At 32.1% G+C, this 12,179-nt stretch overlaps 1 protein-coding gene and 1 long non-coding RNA gene across 2 annotated transcripts in view; both read right to left on the reverse strand.

Annotated features, from left to right (window-relative positions):
• The window catches only part of LOC110018107 (serine/threonine-protein kinase SAPK7-like), a 31,323-nt gene extending 31,208 nt beyond the window's left edge, over positions 1-115 (reverse strand). The window contains exon 1 of the mRNA XM_020715348.1: positions 9-115. The gene's annotated coding sequence lies outside the window, so the exon portion shown is untranslated. The remainder of the gene's footprint in view (positions 1-8) is intronic.
• A 5,488-nt stretch (positions 116-5,603) lies between these two features.
• On the reverse strand, positions 5,604-6,147 carry LOC110021814. Its single transcript, XR_002293707.1, has 3 exons — positions 6,100-6,147; positions 5,917-6,006; positions 5,604-5,839 (listed from the first exon to the last, which is right to left on the reverse strand). It is a non-coding gene; the product is annotated as an uncharacterized LOC110021814 (long non-coding RNA).
• Between the last annotated feature and the right edge of the window lie 6,032 nt (positions 6,148-12,179).

The following is a 12,179-nucleotide window of genomic DNA, read 5'->3' on the forward strand; positions in this document are numbered from 1 at the left end:
GTTTTTACCTTAGAAACAGTTAAAACATGTCTGTTTACCTATCTAATATCTAACATTTGCTATTTACAAAACAACCACCCTAAAACTAACTTCTCAATCTTTTTATCACTCCGTCTCTTCCCCCATTTGCCGTGTTCCCCTTCGTCTCGTCCCGTGCTTATCCCGCCTGTTCGAGCTCTTCTACTTCCCGATCCCTTTCCTTCCCGAGTTAAAGACAACGACGGCAACACAGCTTCGGCCAACGCCAGTTACGTTCACCTCGCCCTTTATTCTTCGAATGTAATCAGTGTGCCTTGTGGGTTCTTGACTTCCTTTTCTAGCTTGTATAGGTGTAGGCGACGAGCTTTTTCATATGGATGCCTCATATGCATATTTTTTACTTGGCATTAGGTTGGTTTACTCCTGTCTTAGTTTGTAAGCTGTGACAATGTATCATGAATGTATGTAAAGCCTTAACAGTGCAAAAAAACAAAAACAAAAAATTTAATTGATCGGATATGATGAATTTTGATGGTTGTGTGGTTTTGTACCTGTCGACTGTAATAGATGGAAGAATGCAAGATACTGCTTCTACGAGTACCAGTAGTTTGCTGAGAGGAAAATAATTATTTGTTTTATTTGATGTTTGTGTAATTTGATGTTTGAAGTTTGAACTGGAAATATCACAAAATAGATTGGACATTTACATATATAACACCCAATTCCTATATACTTACAAATCTAAAACCTAAACCAACCTTCTTACATTTATAAACACAGTTGTCTATTTCTCAAGCGTTATGTGCTACCTGACTGAAACTTTTCTATACTTTGTTGCTGATTAAATATGATCCTCCTGGCTAAAATTTGGTAGCATTGCATAAATTGGGGATTTTATAATAAGTGATCTCTAATGGATAGTAATCTGAAGCGGCAAAAATCAAACTTTATTCTCACTCCTTGAAAGCAATTTGGATAAGTTCATATCCTTTTTAATGAAATTTGTGGTGGCTAGTCATAACCTTATTATAGTTTTGTTGCAAAAGATGATTTCATGTCAAGGTTCAAGCTTGAGAGGTATTGGACTACGTAAAACTTATTGTTACTGTGATCAACAATGTGTGGTGTTCGCCAGCCATAAAAGACTGTCGTGGAAGAAGATTTTACAGATGTCCAGGAAATCTTTCAATGCGTGACTGTAAATATTTTATACGGGTAGATGAAATTGATGTTGAAGAGTTTGATCGAGAAGATTTTGAAAGGGAATCGACCGAGGTGATGAAGAACGGAAATTATGAGGTTTTAAAGTTCCTTTTGAAAATTATAGCTGCATTGTTGTTTGTTTTCATTGGTATCCTTTTGGTGTATTAAAAAGTACAAACGATGTAATTTAAAGTGTATCAGAAATGTGTTATGTTTTTGTTCAGGGTTGTATCTCTTTGTTTGTCTGTATGACAAAAAATTTGAACTCCTTTAGTAGAACTATGTTGTAAGTTTTTTGTTGTATTTATGTGGTCCTAAGTATATAATTGTTCTAGTAACTTGAGTGTTCATAATGTTTATATCAGAAATGAATATTTTGTAAGTGACTGATGTAAATGAATATTTTTTTAAGCATGTAAGTGACTGATGTAAATGAATGTAAGTGACTGATGTAAATGAATATTTTTTTAAGCATGTGAATTATGTTCGCTATAGTTTAATAGTATATTCAGAAGCTTTGGCGATGTGGTTTATGAGGTCTGATGTATATGCATTTGGTTAATAATTGGTTAAAATTTATTTTGGTTTATGAGGTCCGATGTACCTCTTATGTTTGACAGAGCTTGAATGCCTTGATTTACCTTATGTCTTAAGCTTAGTCCATCCATATTATGATCAACAACAACAACAAAAACAACAACAACAAAGCCTTAATCCCACTACGTGGGGTCGGCTACATATATCTTTTTCCTCCATTGCGTCTTATTTAGTGTCATGTTTTCATTTAGTTCTAATAAACTAAGATCATGTTTTTATACAATAAGCCCAAGACTTCCTAGGTCTACCTCTTCCTTTCATAACATAAGTCGAATTTGAAACATCTACTCTCCAAATCAGATCATCAGATGTTCGACGCTTAATGTGACCAAACCATCTAAGACGACTTTCTCTATTTTGGTCCGTCACATGAGCTACACCAACCCTATCACAGATATATTTATTTCGCATTTTGTCTCTAAGTGTAAAGCCACTCATCCACCTAATCATTCTCATCTCGGCAACATTTAACTTAGTATTATGCTTCTCTTTAAAAGGCCAACATTCAACGCTATAGAGCATTGCAGGTCTCACCGCCGTCTTATAAAACTTTCCTTTTAGTCTAAGCGGTAGTTTTCTGTCGCACAAAAGGCCTGAAGCATTCTTTAACCAACCAACTTGAATTCTACTTTTAACATCCCCATCAATATCACCATCGCTAATATCACCATCGCTTTGAACATCGCTTTGAACAACAGACCCGAGATATCTAAATCGTTCACACCTTTTAATAATTTATCACCCAATGTTACACTTCTATCACTAGAGCTACTACTACTAAAATTACATTCCATGTATTTAGTTTTAGTTCTACTCAAATAAAGGACTTTAGACTCCAATGTAGACCTCCATAATTCAAGTTTCTGGGCTTTTTGTCTTGTCTTATCCACGAGCAGGATACCATCAGCAAAAAGCATACACTAAGTTAAATCCTCCTATAAATGTCCAATAAGGCCATCCATAACTAAAGAAAAAAAGATATGGGTTTAAAGCCAATCCCAGATGTAATCCAACAGAAATAGGAAAATATTTGGTCAATCCTCCTTCAGTTCGAACACAACTAATAGCTCTAGTATACATTAGCTCTAGTATACATATCAAGGACTTGAATATAAGTCATATCAACACATTTCTTCTCAAGAACTCTCCAAAGGATATCTCTTGGAACCTTATCGTAAGATTTTTCTAAATCAATAAAAATCAAATGTAGATTCTCCTAATAAATGTAGAGCTTCCATGGTAGACCTGCCCGACATAAATCCAAATTGATCATGAGAAATCTTTGTAGTACGTCTTAACCTATGTTGAATTACTCTCTCCTATAATTTTAAAGTATAACACATCAACTTAATTTCTCTATAATTTACACACTCTTATGCATCCCTTTTATTCTTAAAAACGGGGGCCAAAATACTCTTCCTCCACTCCTCAGACATCTTTTTAGTTTTAAAATAGTATTAAAGAGTTTAGTAAACCAAGAAACTCCCAAATCTCTTAAATATTTCCATACTTCAATTGGGATATCATCAGGGCCTACAAACTTTTCACCCTTGGGTTTTTTAAAGCCCCTCAACTTCTTTTTTACCAATGCGATGGTAAAAATGAAACGTTTTTTACTATGACGATTCTAAGATCACTAAAGTCGATCATATTTTCAGAAGTTTATTAAAAAATTTATCAAAATAAGTCACCTGCCTATGTTGAATATCTTTTTCTAAGAAAAAAAAATTTTTATTTTCATCTTTAATACAATCACTTGAGTTAAATCTTTACTTTTCTTTTCTCTTTGTTTGGCTAGTTTATACATATATTTTTCACCCTCATTAGTATCTAATCTATTATAAAGATCATTAAAAGCAGAATTTTTAGCGTCACAGATTATTCTTTTAGACTCCCTATGGGCCATTTGATATTTTTTCCAGTTCTCTAAGCTTTTACATTTGAACCAATTTTTATAACATAACTTCTTATATTTTATCTTTTCTTTCACATTATTATTATTTTTATAATTATTTTTATTTATAGAAACTTTTTCTTTTGAATCTTAAAATACATATTTTGTTACTTGTTTAATAGTGCTTGTTATTTTATCTCACATAGTATTTGCTTCATCATGAACATTCAAAATTTTGAAATCTTGAGTTTTACTCATAAAATAATTTTATCTGTTTTTTAGGTTCCCCCATCTAATTTTATGATAATGAGTCATAGTATTCTTTATTTTACAACTCTTCATCTTATAATCTAGAGCTAATAAACGATATTGGGTACTTAAATCCTCACTTGGAATGACCTTACATTCTTTACAATCTTGATGATCTCTTCTTCTCATAAGAAAATAATTAATTTGTGTTTTATTAGATCCATATTTAGAAGTAGTTCATACAAATAATAAGATGTTCATCTTTATTCTTGAATGAAGTATTAGTAATAATAAGATCATACGCTAAAGCAAAATCTAAAATGGCTCCGCCTTCTTCATTAGTCACTCGAAAACCGTAGCCACCATGAATATTTTTGAAATCTTCTACCACTACCTACATGTTCATTTATATCTCCTCCAATAAAAATTCTTTCTTCAAGAGGTATTATTTGTATTAAGTCTTCTAAGTCATTCCAGAATTTATCTTTAGACCCCATATCTAAACCTACTTGAGGAGCATATGCACTTATAATATTAAAAATCATAGTATCAATGATAATCATAAGGGCTATAATTCTATCTCCAACTCTATTAATTTTTACAATATTATGTTTCAAATCTTATCTATAATTACACCACACCATTTCTAGTGCAACTCTTATCAGAATAACTAGGTTTAAAACCTAAGTTATCAATCTCCTTAGCCTTTTCTCCAACCCATTTAGTTTTTTGAATACATAAGATATTAATCATTCTATGAATCATAATATTAACCAATTCCATTAATTTACCATTGAGAGTACCTATCCATCTTATGATCAAGAGGAGAAATACAAGCAAACCTCAGCAATTTATAACTGCAAAAACAGAGAATGTGTGTTTCTTTCTGCTTTTTTTTAAGAAGTCAGGGGCTGGAAAGGGGATGTATGTTTTTAGTTAAAGTAGGGTGAGAGGGATTAGTATTTTTTTCAGTTCGTTTCTTTGAAGATGAGTTCTGCCAAAATATTCGCCATCACAATAATTTTATCTAGTCTTGTGTTCTCTAAAGAAACTGACCGGCTCAATTTTATTGAACCGAAGCATTACAATTGTTTAACTTGATGAATTTATATTATCATGATTTGTAATATTAACTATTATCACTGAAAAGTTAATATAGATGAGTCTTGACAATATGATGACCTTCCCTGGCTTAGAAAATTGTGCAGAACTCAAGCCCTTTAAGAAAATTTCCTTATAGAAGCAGTTTTTTCTGGTTTTTTGGCCTAATTTCATTTAGATCTGTTTGTCTTTTTCATCACTCACATCCTTAGCTGTGAAAGTTCTCATTTTGGTCATAACGGTTTTTATTTTATTCTTTTACTAGCTTAATGTAACAGTTGTGTGGTAGTAGAGTATCTTTGTGTTTTAGTGAAATATGGAAGCTTGCTTCACATACATACCTCTCAATTCCTATGTATTTACAAATCTGAAATCTAAACCTCAATTTTTAAATACATGCCACCTTTCTTATGCCTTTAAAGGTTTACTTTTCTTTTTAAAAGTTAATTTTCTTTGCTTTTCAAATTTGTGCATCAAAGAATTAAAGGATGTATAAAGGTTCAGTTGTACAAGTTTGGAAATAATAAATATTATCTTGCACATGACCAAACTTATAAAGCAAGTTTTCTCTCTATTAGAACAACCATTTCATCCAGGCCAAAAACATCATTTATCATTACAAGATCATTACATAAATAACCACCCTTATAAGAAGGAAAAATCATAGCAATTACCAAAAAAAAAAAAAAAAACAAAACAAAACAACAGCAGAAATGTTGCTTCCTCTCATCCTCTCTCTTGGACGAGAACCCGCATGAACTGAAATTCTTGCATCTTCAGTTATTGCTGCTGCTCTCTTGCTTTGAGTTACTGAGCCTACATGCCAGTAAAGAATTAGTTCTCAAATTAAGAGCAGAAGCGACAAGGTCAACTACAATGAAGAACTCGCTCACTTGTATATTAATCAAAACTTAGAAACAGACCCTTGAAAAAAAATCAGCAAGCAGTCTACTTATATCATTTGCATCAGCTGACCCCATCAGCTGAAGAAGACTCCATACTGCATTTGTTAGAATAAAAGAAAAACTAAACAATCTCAAACTTTAAAATATTTTAAGAAAAAGGAAGTTTAATACCTCAGCAGGAGTAATTCCATAAGGAGCTTAGGACTCCTGCGCACGAACTATAGAAAAGTCAAATATGTTTGCAGATAATTAGTTTGCTTTAATACTAATTATAGAAGGGTGGGCAGTGAAGGGTCGACATCCACAATTAAGGGTGGGCATATCAATAAAGTAACATAAAGAACAAATCTGTGCCATAAAGATCATATCTTGATAAAATCATATAGTGGAGGGTCGACATCCACAGTTAACTGACACAGCATGTTTATTACTCTTGTATGCTTGAAAGTCAAATAAATACAAACAACCAACATACAACATACATAAGCAAATTAAATTTTTCTTTTTTACATTTGAAGGGAGTAATATTTGGCACATGAAAAAACAAACCAACTTTTGAACTTCAGCTTTAGCCCAAAAATCTATCCCCATAGATGAAAAATACAAAGTTGCAACATGAAAGAGTTGGAAATAAAATAATCTGCCTAATAAATGTATTAAATTAACAAAAAAAGCTTTAATCTATGTGTGACAGCAGGTTAGCACAAAATAACTGTGATTATAGTTGTGTATAAATGAGTAGAATCAAAAGTAATAATCTAAATCTAGTAAATATGTCATCTCTCTTGAGCTACTATCTTCACCTTATTGGAAGCTTAGCCTGAGCCATCCATTCAGCACCTGCATTAGATTCAGAGTTAACGCCTTGCTCAACATTTGAAGTTTGTGAGTGTAGTGGGTTCTTGCAGGTACGCCTATCGTGACCTCGTTCTCCGCAATGACTGCATTTATGAGTAGATTTAGCTATCTTTGATGTGCTTTCAAGAAAGTGTTTAAACCTCTGTTTCAGTGGTCTAACTCGTGGCCTTAATGAATTTGGAACCCCGACCTGCACATCATCATTAACAAAATTCCATTGGTCTTTCCTCAGGAGTGTTGTTATTGCACCTTCATAAGCCATTTTTTATCAGTTAAAAAATTTTAGCTAAGTAATAGAATAAATTAATATAATTTTACATTTTAGCACATAATCACCTCCTCAGTAGGTAACACTCATCAATTTTAAGTGTTTCATACCATATGTTGTTTAGATCCAATGACTGCTACTGTATGGATTCAGGGTAAACCAGTTAACTGCCAAATTCGACAACTACATTCCATCTTTTCGTTATCAATTTCTTGTTATTCATGTGTGGCTTCAACCTCAGTCTTTGTTGATGTTAAAGGTCTAACGACGAATGACTGTTTACTTGTTGTAATGTCACAAATATACTCTTCAACATGAGGCACTAATTCTCCATTCCAGTTGTTCGACGTCTGGTCTAACCTTGTGCCTATAGATGAAGTATTTGAAATCTTAAATAGGTATTTAAATTTTAGAACTCGAGTTTAATAACAATGAAGCACTACGCACTAGGATTTTCACTCAAGTATACGTATCATTCAAGTAATATCAGATTATTCTAAATATAACCAAATATCCTACACATATTACTAATTCATGAAAAGAGAAAGGTAAAAGGATCTACTCACGGTGCATCAAGTAAACACTACAAGTCATCATCTTATAATAAATCAAATTCATTAAAAATGAGTTTACAACTAATACAAGACAATGTAAAATGAAACACTTAACTATCTCTCTGAGAAAAGAAGTGAAAACTCCTCCCCAAGTGATCTCCAAATATTCCTTGCAATGTTAATAGTATTCCTTTACAAAATTCTCTCAGATCTCGCTAAGAAAATGCAGAAAATTGTTGACCCTAGATCTGAACTCTCATTTTCTGTACCCTTAGACTTTCTCTAAGTCTTCCACACTGATCTTCTCTCTCGTTTGAACTGCTTCCCCGGCTTCTTAACTCCCAAATTCGTGCATAATCAACTATAGAAACCTTCTTGGACAGTTATGGCGCCTAGGCGCCGGTGAACTGTGATCCCCTACACAATGTGTATGTTATTAGTGTGTAATTACTTCAATTTCAATCTCAAAAGACGACACCAAAAAAATTATACTGCAGAGGTAGTGCAATGTTTAATTCTTAATTGAATATTATATATCAAATAATTCTCATTTTTTTTCCACAATTTAATTTTATACGCTAGGGATACTACGCAAGTGCACGTATTGTTTCAGGTAATATAGGACATTCTTTTTAAGTCCCAAGTATCGATCCAATGGGGGAGGTGAATACTCTTTTATGAACTTAGTAAAAATTTACTTAAACTTCAAACAATTAACTTAGAATTAAGGTCGCAAGTTTATGTGTAAAAAGAAGTAAAAATCCTATTTAAAAGCTTAAAAAAAACACTAAGTGTTTCTAAACTAGTTAAACAGAAAAGAGTTCAAAAATATGTAAATGTCTTTCCCCTTGCAATGAGAACATAATCAGTGTAGGAATCAAATGTTTAAAGGTTTAAATGAAGATTTGTGACAAATAGGAGTAATATAATTCTTCACCCTCTTTTGAGGGCATAAAGAACACTGACTAACCTAGAGTTAAGTTCCTAAATCTAAAGTTATGTTGGGTACGTTTTAACCTCTCACTTCTAGATTACCCACTTTTTCATCTCTTTAAGACTAACCAGTCCTTAAGTTCTGAACTCTAGATCAAATTGGTTAATGTTCTAGCCTGTCACCCTAGAATCACTAGTTTACACCCATAAAATCTTATCTCACTATCTATTTGCACTAACCAATACATTGTCTTATCACCCACCAGATTAATGTGTTTCTTACTAGTTGAGGAATACATAGTCCTCCTAGGTCATTATGGATTCACAACAAGTTTTAATACATCAATTGCCCAGATTGAATATGTAAATTAAGCACGAAGTAATGAATCATCACAAGTATGAAATAAGAAAAATATTAAACAATTATACTCCTACACAAAATTAATTCTTATTGTAAGAAGAAAGATAAAGAAAACTACTCAGATCTCATGGGAATAACAAAACAAAACATGATTTATATTAAATTTCAAGTTCACATAATAAATTAAACTCATACAAAAAAATAAAGTACTTATCTTAAACTTCTCTCCAAGCAAATCCTTTGAAGTTCATTTGATGATTTCTCAACTTTCCTTACAATTTCACTCCAAGACACACACACACACAAACACACACACACACACACACACACACACACCACACGACACACCCTCTTCCCTTCTTCTCCAAGACTCACCACCACAAGACTCTACAAAAGAACTCCCTTTTCTTATTCTCTTGACTCCTTATATGATAACTCACAAAATCCCCAAGAGTCACTTCAGATGCCCCTACAAAATTCATTCAGATTCAATGCATAGTCATTAAAACCTATTTTGGCTCCTAGGGGCACAACTGTGGCTCGATGGCGCCAACTTTCTAGAAGCCTAGTGTAACTGCCTGACGCCTAGGTACCAGTTCATTTTTTTGCTACCTTGCCCCAATTGACCCTGTTTTGCTCCGATTTCACTCTTTTTTCTCTAAAATTTCATCTCTTCTACCTGCAACTAAAAAGATGCAAAATACTTTCTATTAAAGTGCATCATTAAAAATGAGCATAAAATGTATATATAAAAATAGCACGTTTTTAGGCATGTCAATTCCCCCAAACTTAAACATTACTTGTCCTCAAGTAACTTAGTTATTTTATAAACCAAATGCTTTAACTTATGGTAGTGGGTTTCATTATAGATTCCTATAGTTTTGCCCCATAAATGTGATAGTGAAGCTTTAGAAAAATTTTTAATAATTCAAGTTAGAACTGGGGTACAAGAGTATTTAGTAATCAAGTTAGGAATTCTGATTTTCTATTCATTTCAAAAATAATTGGAATTTGTTAAACTTAGGAATCCTAGAAGAATTAAAGCTTAAAATTATATGAAAAATCTACTAGTAAAGATTTGATTAATACATTTGAAACTGATATTAAATTTAGAAATCTATTTAAGTTTCTTCCTTAAGATGATTCAAGTGAAGTCAATTTTTAATTAGGCACCCCCTCAAGTTTCTCCCCACTTTCTATTCTTTTCTATTTTCTTTGTTTTGATCTTTTTATTGTTTTTTATTTTCTTTTATGATGATTTTCAATCTTTTCTTTTTTTTAAAGTGAGGATTATTATATCTGGATTAGCCTACAATGATTTTAAACTTCACTATCCTCCTAAAGTAAAAAACTTCTCACTTTTTTTAACTTGATAATGTGTACTAGTGTAAAAATGATTTTTTTATAGAGTCTCAATTTATTTTAATGTGTAACTCTAAAATCCTTAGTGTTTCAAAAATACAATTTTTTTCTACTATGAACAGTAAAAGCATATTCCCATCCTTTTATACCAAATATCATAACTCCAAAACTACTCTTTTTCATTAAAAACTTTTACTTAAGTTTATTATAACATTCATAGAATAAAAAATATAGTTTTTTAAAGATAACACCACATACCGTAGATTTATGTTTAAAATAATTTTTAAATATATTCTATTGAGGACAAATAAAGTCTAATTTTTAAAAATTTTTCTCCTTTCCCCAAACTTAAATTTTTAAATAGTTCAAAACATTTTGGTGCAAAATAAGTATAAAGAGAGAAAAATTAAACAAAATTATTATTTTTCGCAAAGTTCTAAACATGAAGTTTGTGCAGATACAAGTAGTAAAAATAGGTATGTGTAGCAGTAGCAGATCTTAAATCAATAGGTATAGCATAAAAATTTCAAAGTAAAAGAACTACTCTAGCACATAGGCAATGCTATATATAATCTGGAGCAAAAAGTAAACAATAATGCAGTAACAACTAAAAAGTTCAGAATCCACATCAGCGGTAGCATAAATAAATTAATGTCCACTACATTCAAATAACTAAAAGTCAGCAACAACTAATGAAAGTAAACACATCTATACTCAAAATCATTACTCCTCCTCCTCCTCCTCCTCCTCATCATCATCATCGTTTTCTACTTTGTAACAGATATAAAATTAAGTTAAGTTCTAAACTAACTAAATCACAGTAATAAACACAAAACAACAGTTACCACCCTAAAATTTAAAAATAAAATATTAAATACCACAAACGTTATAATAATAATAAAACATAAAAGTCCAAAACACAATATAGTCCAAAACAACACACAGATGCAAATGTAACAAGCTCAGATCCTCCTCCTCCTCCTCATCATCATCATCTTCATCCATAGCCCTGTGGAGTTCAAACGTAGGATAAAGAGGATACGAGGGAAATTCCACACTCTGAACTCCTTTAAGAAAGTTCACCAGGGAAGTATTGAAACTAGCTTCATAATCACTTTTCTATTTCAGATATTGTTCCAAATGTTCCCAACAATCATCATTCTCCCACAGTTGACACTATATAAAATTAATTTCACTTTGATACTCCTTATTGTGATCTCAAAGTTCTTCCCAAATAGCAGGAGGTGGAGTAACTGCACTAGAAGTAGAAGGTCTAAAGGTAGAGGTAGAAGGAATATATGAAGATAGACCTCTAGAAACAAGTGTAGCATGCTTTCCATATATATCAATATTAGCCTTACTGATAGGATTTAGTGGATGTAATAACTCCTCCCAAGCTTCAAAATTAACTCCAGGTTATTTTCATATAGTAAAAATGAGAGAGGGGTAACTCAAACATGCAGTGGAACCTTCTGTAGAATAACTGATAATAGACTTGTAGATGAGAGAGCCAATGTCACTAACACGACATAAAAAATTCACAAACTTAATATTAACACACTAACATAAACATCATTTCAATAAAAACCAACATATATCAATCCCACATAAACTTAATTAAGCAAATACAGACACAAGCACCTACAGATTAGAAGTCGGCACTAAATCGGACACACCAAAATATCAATTCTCCAGCACATAACACCCACTACTAGAAATAATTGACACTATCCTACTCTACATTCTCATTTATTGGCTCATGATGCAAAAATAAGTTATAAAATAAAAAAGTGAGGAAATTCTTTTGTAGATCTTTCTCTGATCCAGTTGTTCTTCTAATACATCCTTATTAAGGTCTCTTGGAAATTTGCAACATGATCAAACAGAAGCTTCATCTACTAACTAGATGATAAAA

The sequence above is a fragment of the Phalaenopsis equestris genome, unplaced genomic scaffold, assembly GCF_001263595.1.
Source record: "Phalaenopsis equestris unplaced genomic scaffold, ASM126359v1 Scaffold000002, whole genome shotgun sequence".
NCBI lineage: Eukaryota > Viridiplantae > Streptophyta > Magnoliopsida > Asparagales > Orchidaceae > Phalaenopsis > Phalaenopsis equestris.